Source organism: Onthophagus taurus, chromosome 6 (assembly GCF_036711975.1).
Source record: "Onthophagus taurus isolate NC chromosome 6, IU_Otau_3.0, whole genome shotgun sequence".
In the NCBI taxonomy this organism is placed as follows: domain Eukaryota; kingdom Metazoa; phylum Arthropoda; class Insecta; order Coleoptera; family Scarabaeidae; genus Onthophagus; species Onthophagus taurus.
The window spans coordinates 6950507-6963318 of record NC_091971.1 but is presented as its reverse complement, the minus strand read 5'-3'; positions in this window follow the sequence as shown (position 1 = coordinate 6963318).

The window sequence follows — 12812 nt, the reverse complement described above, 5'->3', positions numbered from 1 at the left end:
GCAGCGTACGCCGAACGTACACACAAATCTTATCTGGTCAAATTGATTGACCGGACAGATGTTAATTTCTTTGTATGTGTACGGGGAGAGCATTGCGGCGAAATTTTTTCACTGTTTTCACCGAAAAAGATGGACCGGATCACAGCTGAATAAGGCCAAATTGGGAACATTCTTATGTAATCGATTGTAACAGTTTTTCAACGGAGACGATTTAGATACATATTTATCAAGAATAAAATATAATTTAAAGGAATTAATTTCTTCCATCAGTTTTGATATGGTGATGTACAAAAGTATTTTAGCCATAGTTATTTCCATCATTTAACTTTATCCTTAAATGTTTCCAAAAAATATGTAAGTATTTTGTAACGTTTCTTTTTTAATTTGGACGCTTCCCATATGTTTCAATTACCAATACTAATAATTCTTAAACATTTTCTCGGAGGTGGTCAAACTCCTAAGGGAAAATGCTTTAATTTAGTTAAATCTGTTCGAAAAGAAATACACTTGATGTGCTGAATGCAGTGATTACGTGCAAAACGGCACTGAAAACGTTCAAAATTAGGCGGCACCGTCCTGTAATTACAAACGGGTCAGTTGTTTAACGTGGTAAATTTTCATAATCGATTCGAATATAATTGATGCGGTCACGGGCGGATATTTAACGTCAATTTGCATTCTTGCCCGGTTGAAATTTTCGGCGATAATGCTCGGAAAAATATTCCATGGCGATCTTGTATGCGCATAAAATTGACCACCAATCTTTTTTTTTTCTGTAACGAATCGCTTTTTCTTAATAATCATTAATTGGTTACACTTGCCACACGACGTTGTCGTCATGAGCGTAATTACTTAAGTTTTTGCTTCAAGGCAAGCTTAAATAAAATTATGTTTTCGGCAAAAGATAAATCTTTGTAAATTTCCTCGAAAATCGTTAAAGATGGTTCTTTAAATCTTTTTTTATTCTTCATAAATATAAAGAATGCAACATTCACTATTATAAATTTTTATAATTTAATTTAATGAAAGAAAATTACAGTAAGTAGAGCAGTTTGATTGTTGCTTAACCAGATTGTCCTTGATACTAATAGAAACATAGAAGAATTATATAATGCAGATGTAAAAGTAGAAATGGAAGAGTACATATTGCTGACAAAAGGCAAAATACTACTGGCAGAAGACCAAATACTGCTCAGAGAAGATTAGATACTGCTTGCAGAAGACTATATACTGACAAAAATTTTTTACTGCTAATACAGGTTTAGATACTGTTTACAGAAGAGTATATACTTCGGGGAGAAGACTAAATACTACTCGCAGAAGAATAGATACTGCCATTTAAGGACTAGAAACAGGTTTCAGAATACTAGATGCTGATTTTAGAAGACTAGATACTGCTTGCAGAAAACTAGATACTGCTGAAGACTTTCAATTGCTAAAAAAAGTATAAATACTGTTTATAGATACAGCTTTTAGACCCCTAGATACTGTTTGCAGAAGACTATAGAAGTGTAGATATTGCTTATAGAAAGGCTTAATAAATTATAGGTGATTACATTGTAATATTGTTGCTGTAATTTAAAAAAAACTTTGCCTTAATTATTTTTGTATAATATGTAACATCTTTTAAATTTGTACTGTTGAATATATTACCTGAAGAGAAACAGAAACATACATATTGTTAATTAAACGGGTAAATAAATTTGGTTGCCATTCGTACGAAGTCTTCTTCGTTCAGCTATAACTAAATATTGAACGTAGCCTGGAAGTAGCAACCAAATTGCGGTCATTAATTAACTCGGGTGCACGTAAGGGAATAAATTGATATCGAAGTGGGTTTTATCACGCACCGCTGGCATCGTTGAACCGCTGCAATTCGCGCCGAAGACAGTTTTATTAAACGGGGCGAAACGGAGGAGAGTTCCCAAAAGAACACCGTCGCCTTTCTGTGCACTGAATTATTGGGAGAATGTTAACGCACCTTTCCGGACTCCAATTCTTATTTGTCATCTCTTTCATCTTAAAAGCTAAACCAAAAGTAATGTTACATTATGGGCAATTTAAACAAATTTTAATCTTTTTTATTACTATAAGTGTATGTAGAAACGGTTATAAAAGTAATATATTGTTATAAAAAAAAGGTAATTTGTTAATGTTTAGTAAAAACCAGGCGTTTAAGCGGGTTGTTTACAGTTAAATAAGCGACCATTTCTTGCATCCATGCCGGTCATGCGGGGACAAATGCGGCCAATTGTGGTTTGGTTCGACCGTTATGAAGTGTCGGTTAAGGCTATTTTGGCATTACTGTCATTTTAATGCGCTTATTGGAATAATATTTATAAAATACGATTCGATTCGGAAACCGAAGTGCAGGTGCTGGCGGACTTTTGCGATGCCAATTGCGGTCATAGATATTGAAATAAAAACGGTAGCCGTTCGATATTATACCTAATGGGATCTTTTACCAGGTGTTGCGAAGAAGAATCGTTTAAAGTATTCTGTTTTAAAGAGGAAGCTAATTTAATAAATATTTAATCGATATCAAATACATTTCCTTTCTCTTTTCGTTCTTATTGTTAGTGAAATATTTGTTTGGTATAAAAGTGATCCACAAAGATTTTTTTGGATGGACAAAGATAATGAAGTATTCCGTCTGTTTGGAACGTGGACAAAAAGCACCTCTTTTCGGAAAGATTTCAATTAACGGGAAGAGACCGGACAGACATTTTATCGCTCGCCCTTCCGGGAATTTGGTCCTGCGGCGAAATTTTTGGGCCCGGGCCACACATACGTTCAATTGGTATAAATAAATCGCCGAGGTATTGCGAGCACTGGTGGCCTTCCGTGAGCCTATGTCAGAAATGCAGCCCAACCGCCGCCACCACTAAACCCGCCTCCTCCTTTCTTCTTCTTACATCAGTGTCACCGCTACTCGAACCTAACAACAACAAGTAGTCTCCGTCGTGCCGAAGACTCTCGGCACGAGCTTCCAGTGTTCTTCATAATGTGCTAATGAATTATGGGCTCGGTGGGCATTCGACTGCGATTCATCAATCTCACGACATAATGTCTTATACGTGACTTGATGGGTTATTGTCACGAATTTAATCCCTTCATTATAACTTTATAACTTTATCATTTATAACCCAACCAAAACTTGATTTCTTTTTGAATCTAAGTTAAAAGATAAACTTGAAGAAAGTACATCGCCGAAAAGCCTTACGGGGATAAAAGCACGTTAATGTAATAAAATTCGTGGCTCGCGCGCCTATTTCGTTTCGAATTCGCTGGAATCGACGGCCGACGAAGCATTCTCCGCGCTCCGAAGACGTTTCGGCGACAAAAGGTCCTTCGGTGATTAAGTCGCCATACAAGGAAGGACCTTCTGATATTTCCGATTTTGGATGCACGCACACGACGGACCTCTGTTCACGAATTTGGATCAACTGTTGTTCACGAATACATTTACATTATTTGCGTAACGAAAAAAAATAATTTTTTTTTTATACAGAGTAAAACAAAAGTTTCTACTTCTTAAGATTTTATGTAATCAAAAAATCATAAGCACGAAATTTGAAGTATTCAAGAAACGATTTTTAAATTTTAAATTTCATAAAAAATGCTTTTTATCTCATGATGATATCTCAATTTGTCTCTGAGATATAGGTTCTTAAAGATTGATGTCTAAAACCCAAAATTAATTTTTATGGATACGCAGAGTTTAATACAAAAAATTATAACAGCCACAATTTAAAATCTAAAGAAATGATCTTCAACACATTCAAAGCTAATTAAATTTGCTTTGAATTGCTTTCTACTTCACGATGATATCTCAATAAGGTTTTGAGATACAATCTCTTAAAGATTAAGATTTTAATTTAAAATCTGTGTATTGAAAAAAACATAAGCTCAAAATTTGAAGTATTCAAGAAACGATCTTTAACATACTAAATAGTAATTAAATTTCATACAAAATGGTTTTTACCTCATGATCATATCTCAATTTGTTTCTGAGATATCGCTCTTTAAAGATTAATGTCTAAATCCCAAAATTAATTATTATGTTTATGCAGAGTGGAATACAAAAAATTATAACAGTTACAAATTAAAATCTAAAGAAATGATTTTCAACACATTCAGAGTTAATTAAATTTGCTTTAATTTGTTTTGTATTTCATGACGATATCTCATAAGTTTTTGAGATACAATCTCTTAAAGATTGGGATTTTAATTTAACATCTATATGTATTCAAAAAATCATAACTTCAAAATTTGAAGTATCCAAGAAACGATCTTTAACATACTAAATAGTAATTACATTTCATACAAAATGTTTTTTATCTCATGATGATATCTCAATTTGTCTCTGAGATATAGGTTCTTAAAGATTGATGTCTAAAACCCAAAATTAATTTTTATGGATACGCAGAGTTTAATACAAAAAATTATAACAGCCACAATTTAAAATCTAAAGAAATGATCTTCAACACATTCAAAGCTAATTAAATTTGCTTTGAATTGCTTTCTACTTCACGATGATATCTCAATAAGGTTTTGAGATACAATCTCTTAAAGATTAAGATTTTAATTTAAAATCTATGTGTATTGAAAAAACATAAGCTCAAAATTTGAAGTATTCAAGAAACGATCTTTAACATACTAAATAGTAATTAAATTTCATAAAAAATGCTTTTTATCTCATGATGATATATCAATTTGTCTCTGAGATATAGGTTCTTAAAGATTGATGTCTAAAACCCAAAATTAATTTTTATGGATACGCAGAGTTTAATACAAAAAATTATAACAGCCACAATTTAAAATCTAAAGAAATGATCTTCAACACATTCAAAGCTAATTAAATTTGCTTTGAAATGCTTTCTACTTCACGATGATATCTCAATAAGGTTTTGAGATACAATCTCTTAAAGATTAAGATTTTAATTTAAAATCTATGTGTATTGAAAAAAACATAACCTCAAAATTTGAAATATTCAAGAAACGACCTTTAACATACTAAATAGTAATTAAATTTCATACAAAATGGTTTTTACTTCATGATGATATCTCAATTTGTTTCTGAGATATAGCTCCATAAAGATTAATGTCTAAAACCCAAAATTAATTATTATGTTTATGCAGAGTTGAATACAAAAAATTATAACAGTTACAAATTAAAATCTAAAGAAATGATTTTCAACACATTCAGAGTTAATTAAATTTGCTTTGATTTGTTTTGTATTTCATGACGATATCTCAATAAGTTTTTGAGATACAATCTCTTAAATATTGGGATTTTAATTTAACATCTATATGTATTCAAAAAATCATAACTTCAAAATTTGAAGTACCCAAGAAACGATCTTTAACATACTAAATAGTAATTACATTTCATACAAAATGTTTTTTATCTCATGATGATATCTCAATTTGTCTCTGAGATATAGGTTCTTAAAGATTGATGTCTAAAACCCAAAATTAATTTTTATGGATACGCAGAGTTTAATACAAAAAATTATAACAGCCACAATTTAAAATCTAAAGAAATGATCTTCAACACATTCAAAGCTAATTAAATTTGCTTTGAATTGCTTTCTACTTCACGATGATATCTCAATAAGGTTTTGAGATACAATCTCTTAAAGATTAAGATTTTAATTTAAAATCTATGTGTATTGAAAAAAACATAACCTCAAAATTTGAAGTATTCAAGAAACGATCTTTAACATACTAAATAGTAATTAAATTTCATACAAAATGGTTTTTACCTCATGATGATATCTCAATTTGTTTCTGAGATATCGCTCCTGAAAGATTGATGTCTAAAACCCAAAATTATTATTATGGTTGTGCAGAGTTGAATACAAAAAATTATAACAGCTACAAATTAAAATCTAAAGAAGTGATTTTCAAGACATTCAGAGTTAATTAAATTTGCTTTGATTTGTTTTATATTTCATGACGATATCTCAATAAGTTTTTGAGATACAATCTCTTAAAGATTGGGATTTTAATTTAACATCTATATGTATTCAAAAAATCATAACTTCAAAATTTGAAGTATCCAAGAAACGATCTTTAACATACTAAATAGTAATTACATTTCATACAAAATGTTTTTTATCTCATGATGATATCTCAATTTGTCTCTGAGATATGGCTTCTTAAATAGTGATGTCTTTGAACCTAAAATCAATTGTTATGGTTTTGCAGTTTTATAAAGATTTTAATGTAAGGTTTAAATAGTTAGTTGTTATGTTTTACCGTTATGGTACTAACCAACCCAACCCAAGCATAACACTTAAGAATCTTTATCATCTCTTGAAAGGAAATAATTATAGATAATTGGGCAGTGTTGTTGGTGACGATTCTATTGTCTGTCGTGTAAGATTTCTATTCATCCGGGAGCGCCATATAACCGCCGCTCAAAGACATAACTTACGTGGAAGGAGCAATTGAACGAGCCTTATCCTATCGTTTCTTTGCGAGCGTAATTTGTTTGACAATAGACGCGGTATTCTCTTCTCCTTTCGAGTTTTTGCTTTAAGATCTACACGATCAAGCGGCGAGTCGAATAATTAAGTAAAATAGCGTCGTTTTCTCGAAATCGCCGCGTCTACACGTCGATTGGATGATCCCCTATCGTTAATTGCCGCGATGGTTCCCTGGAACTAATGAGCCCGACCCGGCTATGGGTTTAATTAATGTCTGAGATTGTCGCAATGGGCGAGCTGAGCGCCATATATAAACCCGCCGAAGGCAGGAACACGTCTTACGAGGAACAATTAAACGATATCCTGATTAGGCGGCCCGAAGAGAACAACTGAATGCCAGGACGTGTTTATTGTCCTGTGGCCGGTTGAAAAAACGCGACCGCTGAATCGGTGGCCCTTTTGTACGGGCCCTAATTTGCGACATGTGTCGAACGGCGCAAAAAACCCACACGTGATCCCCCACGTTACGCGCCTCTCTCCTTTTCCCTCGTTTTCCGTTCTCACCACTCTTCGGCCCTTCCTTCGTGACCGCACACGAAAACGAAAACGAAATCTAGATGAAGATAGCGGCTACTTGCTCTTTCTGCCTATTTCAGATAAAACGCGTACACAACTCTTTTTTAGATCCCCTTTGGACGCATCAACTCCATTTTCAAACCGGAAAACCTAACACGTTTCATCCTTTAAAAGAGGAATTTATATTCTTGTCGAGATATAGACTATGTACTTTTCGAAACAAGATGTTCTCTTGAGTCTTCTTATGACAAGGCCTTTTTTTTCTATTAGGAATTATATTTATCGGAATTTATTTATAGATCACGTTAATGTCGCAAATTTATTCTCAACGATAAAAATTCGATTTATTTATGTCAATATTTGTGGGTTGGATCGAATTTCCTTTAGTTAATAGTCGACGGACACGATGACTGTCGCAATTAGTAAAATTGATTTGGGACGTTGCGTGTTTCCTTATCGAAGTTCAATTATCGCAAATTGAATATTTGCATCTTTCTTTTCTATTATAATTATAATTAATAAAAGTAATAAAAAATTAGGAATTCAGAATCTCAGAAACAACCCTTCTTACCCATTAATCATCTGAACCCTATACTTACACCGAACCCATTCAACTATAAATTGTTGTCACGCCAATTTTCTTGAGATTGCCCCACAAGTTTTTGACCTTGCCCACTTACACGTTTCTCTCCAACGCCATCGTCGGGCGTTTGACAAAAACTTAGTTTGATTGATGACACCAATTCGCAAATGATTTGACTTTTCAATTAAGCTACCGGCTCCTCTCACTTATTTTACACCATGAAATGATCGATTTTTGGTATAACCCACTTCTCCTGTTTTCTTCTTCTCCTCCTGAAACGTATTCTTTGCTCATCAATCATCGCGGCAATTACGCAAAACAAACAGGCTAAGGAAATCTGTAGCAGGGTATCCCCAAGACGGTTATTATCTTTATTAAAATTTTCGGAGTTGGAACAAAAAACAAATGAATGTCAGAATTGGCCGACGCCTCGAGGTGTTTCTGCACGGGTTCATTTGCCATCACGTCGGGAATATAACAAAGGCAACGAATTAATTGTTCCAAGAGAGCAAAGCGAAACCTTCTTACAACAGCCTATACTTATCTTCGGTGATAATTTTAATCTTGTTTTTATCGTAACGACTTTATTCAAGGGCTACAGATTTAACGATGCAATTCTGAAAGAATCTCGTCAAAAAACTTCTGCAATGTAAGGCTGTAGGTAATGAAGACTTCTTCTTCAAATTGCTTTATTAAGAAAACTACCTTTCACGTTGTTAAATGTATATAAAGTCATTTTTGAAAATTATCTTGCAGAACATTATTTCAGTTTGAGGTGTTTATCTCTCTTCGTGGTGAAAGTATGGGGAAACAGACTCTGAAAAATTCGGGAACAAATATGCAATGATGGACTAGATCATGTTCATGAGCAAATATATAATCTGAGAAGATGCCAATAGATTGAGCGATCTCTGCGAGTATTGCAGAAAATTAAATTTAGAAGATGCAAATATTTGACACGATAATTGAGATAAATTTAATGTAGTAAAACAAAATTAGTTTTTGTTATAAATATTTTCACTTCAGCTAATAAATTTGGTATCATTACAGAATTTAAAAAATTCTCTTTGAAAAGTTTTCGTTTTATTTTCGTAAATGCCACCCATTCATCCAGCCGACACCGAAGAATAAAACATCAATAAAACTCCAGGAATGAATATAAACATTAAGAAGACGAACAAATTGATAGGCCGACAGCCAACAATAAGTCGCAACAAACATGCAATAAATCGGATTTTTCAATCGCATACTGTGTCTTTAATTAGAAAGCTATTTGCTTACGGCCCCTATCGATTTGTAGTGATTACAGACCGAGTCGCCATATGGTGTGTTTCAAACGGAATATTTTACTTGAAATGAAACGCTTTTCTTAATTACTCGCGCGGGGTTAATAATTAGGGGGAAATAGAAGAAGGACCCTTTTTAACGACGAACGGTGTAATTTCTTTTGAATATTTAAGGGGTATTTATTTATTTTGTCGAAGACGTGACGTGCACGGGAGTTTCTTTCAATTATAACCGGACGGGAAGTCAATTGAGACAACGTTATAATTAAGTAATTCTCCTCAAAACGAAGAAAATTTACTTCGATTTGCCCATTTAATTTTTAATTAAGACTGGATTACTTACAGCTGTTTCTCCTTTTTCCAATAAACGTATGTTATGAAAATCTTAGAATATTACATTTTTAATCATCTCAGACATATTTCTTCGTATTTTAATGAAATTACAAAGAAATTTTCTATTAAAAATTAAAATGGTAATAATAGGTTAAAACAAATTGAACTAAAACTAAAACTAACACTGGATCTAGAATTAGAATCATTCGGGTTTAGCCGTCTTAAGAGACGTACGGCTAAACCCAAATGTTTCTAGTTCTAAATCTAGTTTTAGTTCTAGTGATAGTGATAGTGTTAGTTTTAGTTATTAATCAGCGCCAGGTTGTTGCATATTTTTATTGAACTAAAACTAGAACTAACACTAGGCCTAGAACTAGAGAGTTTATGACAGGTTTATCCATCTTAATAGATGCACGGCTAAACCAGAATGTACTTAGGTCTAGTGTTAGTTCTAGTAACAACACTAGTGTTAAATTGGAACTAACATTACACCTAGCACGGGAGCGTATGGTTTATATTTGGGTTTAGCTTTCCAGATTTAGTTTTTGATACATTAAATCTTCAATTTAAATAAAAATCAGTAATTTTAATAAAGTCTTAATCTACCATAATAACATAGTCGCAATTACACTATAAAAGTACGAAGTTGCCGCGTGATTCGTCGTCTCTTGTTGTTCTGTATTTATTGTTGCGACCGTGTATTTATTGCTGAGTGCCTCTCTTATGCGCTCGTATAAACTGCGCTTAATTGTGCAATATCTTTAAACGTTGCGGTAATTTTCTGCTGCGCGAAGACGTAATAGCCGCCGTTATTTTTTAAGTTCACCGAACAATGGGCCTAATTTGTCGCAGACTTATTTTATTATGGTCGCAATTAACGTTACATAATTTAATCGGAAGAGGAACCTCTTAAGTTTTTATCTGACTCTATAAGAAACAAATTATCGAAATAAATTAACTATTAAATTTCAAATTCCTCATTAATTGGATAAAATTAATATGTATGAAAGGAAAAAAATCTTGATCACGTAATTACATTAAAGTAAACATAAATGTGTAATAATTGAATTTCGCAAAAAAAAAGAATAATTTTATGATGATATTAAAATATTAATATCGAATTGATCGTAAAATCAAAGAGGTTCTCATAAATTCTTATTTCTTTCCTTATTGAAGGTTTAACAAAATCGCAATGGGATAATTTGGTTTTTTGGGAAGTCAAAAGATATCGTTAAAAAGATATAAACGCAAAACTGGGAAGTCGACGTTGTCGTTTTCGTCGCCGCTAATAAGCGCCCATTACTTTATGTACCCATTATTTTTTACTTCGCCTCCGAGGACTGTCTTTAATGGGAATACGCAGATACCTTAGCCCCTAAAATTAATGAAAACGACCGAGACCGGGGCGGCCAGCTGCCGTCGCGTCTTCGTCGCCCCGTGTTTGTGGGGGCTCACAGATTCTTATGTATTTGAAAGAAGAAATACGTATAGGGATTTTAGTTAAAAAAAAACGTAGTGGTAAATATTCCGTTGGAGTGTCATGTGCGACGAAATTACATGTGTCGGCGTCGGCGGTCTCTCGTTATGCACGCGCGAACCAGATCGTTACAATCTGTTGCTTCAACGAACCCCCCCTAAGCAAATAAATAAAGTGAAATCCTCTCTCTGTACTTCAACAACACAACAGACGCGCACGAATCGACCCAACAACCGATGGAAAGGCGAAAATAAACGAATTGGATGGATGGATTGGAAAGAGGCAAACGAAACCGACGAAACCTCGCGTAATAGAGCACATGTTTTTTCTTCCCTTATGTGTTGCGGGTGCTCCTCCGGGTCGACACACGCCCATCCCTCCCTTTTTAGATTTTATACCCAGGTTTCGTCCTACCTGAACGCTCACGGAACCCACATGACGCGTGCCCCGCTTCAAAAACCCTTGTGTTTCCTTTCGTTATTTTACGATCTGATCGTAGTCTGGATATCGAAAAATCTCAAGGTTTATTCATATTTTTAAAGATTCAAATATACATAAAATCCAAAGAAGTGTACAAGAAAATAAAATTGCAATGTTACACAAATGATATAAAGTAAGCAAATAGGTGTAATAATAAATAGGTTGACTAAGCAAAACATTACTTTGCTAACTCCGTCTTGCAGATGATCACCTTAACAGCTGAAAATCTAAGTGAGGCAAAAGATATGTTCGAGGAATTGATGTTTTTGCGTCAGATTATAAAAAGGAACTTTATCAAAACCAAGACCAGAACAAGCCTAGTTATGAGTCACCAGGGACTTGTGATTTACACAGAAGGATCAGTCTTGAGTTGTGAAAAGCCGAAACATGCCTTCAAAAATGATGTGAGTCATGAAGCAAAACGCTGACTTTAATGACGGCATCCGCAAAAGACTGAAAGATATTATCTATCAAATAAACATACTGAAATGGAATTGTCACCAGAATGAAGGATGATAGGTGGACAAAAAATATTGATCGAATGGAGACCACACACTAATAAGTGTAAAACGAGGATAAGCGGAAGACTAGAAGCGGAATGGCTAGAAATTGGATTCAGAAAGATCAAAATAGGGATGGTCATGAGGGAGACTTAAGGTTTATAGAGGCGACTATTATAGACTTTGTCTTCAATAGCCTCTAGTTTCGTACAGAACATTTTGATGAATGAAAATTCTTAAAATGTTAAAACAACCAATTCTGAATCTTCCTTTTTACCTACAATCAACTTTCCCCTATGCCAAACAACTTCTAACCTGAACTAGAAACTTTCGATCTTCTTTAAAAAAAGGGGGATGATATTGGAAAGTGAATCCGCTACCGGAACATCTGCCGCGGACATCGTTTCAACGATTAATAATCACCGGGAGGAAGAAGAGAGAACGTGCTGGGATCAAAGAACGACCGAAAAAAAAATAAAATAACCGTACGCACACGCTCGAGATAATCGTGGGGGTCACCACAGGAAACCGTTTCATTAAACGGTTTTCGAGGCCCCAAGATTTTTTTGTTTCCAAAGGAATTAACGGGGGTTGGACTTTTTATGCCGTAAAATCAACCCTTTACGGATCTTTCTCAGTACCGTTTTCTAAAAAAAAAGTTTCTATCATATGGTGACTTTCTCTAAACTCCAAAATAAACTAATTTTAAAGATAACATTGATTGGGTTCTAAATAATTTTAAAGACAGGTGTTTTTACAATTAGTTTTTTCGAATAAACTTTTGCTTATCGGATAATGCATTAATTTGAAATACATGAACTTGACCATAATGACCATAATCGGAGTAACTTAAAGGATTTGCCGCGATAAGCTTTGAAAGAGAATAAGGAATACCGACGACGATAGAGTCAAATCGCTTTTGGGATCAAATCAGTCGCCGTCGTGGATATCAGTACGAAATCGTAATTAAAAGCGCATCGGGAAGACGTAATATCCTATTTTTCAGTGAAATATACGCGAGATTACGGTCAATATATATTCCGCGACTGTATCCGTTAGCGGTGTTTGGCCTGAACCACTTTTTTGAGCGAACCGCCGCGGCTCGACGCGGTCCCCGGAGTGTTCCGCGACGTGTGGTCCAGG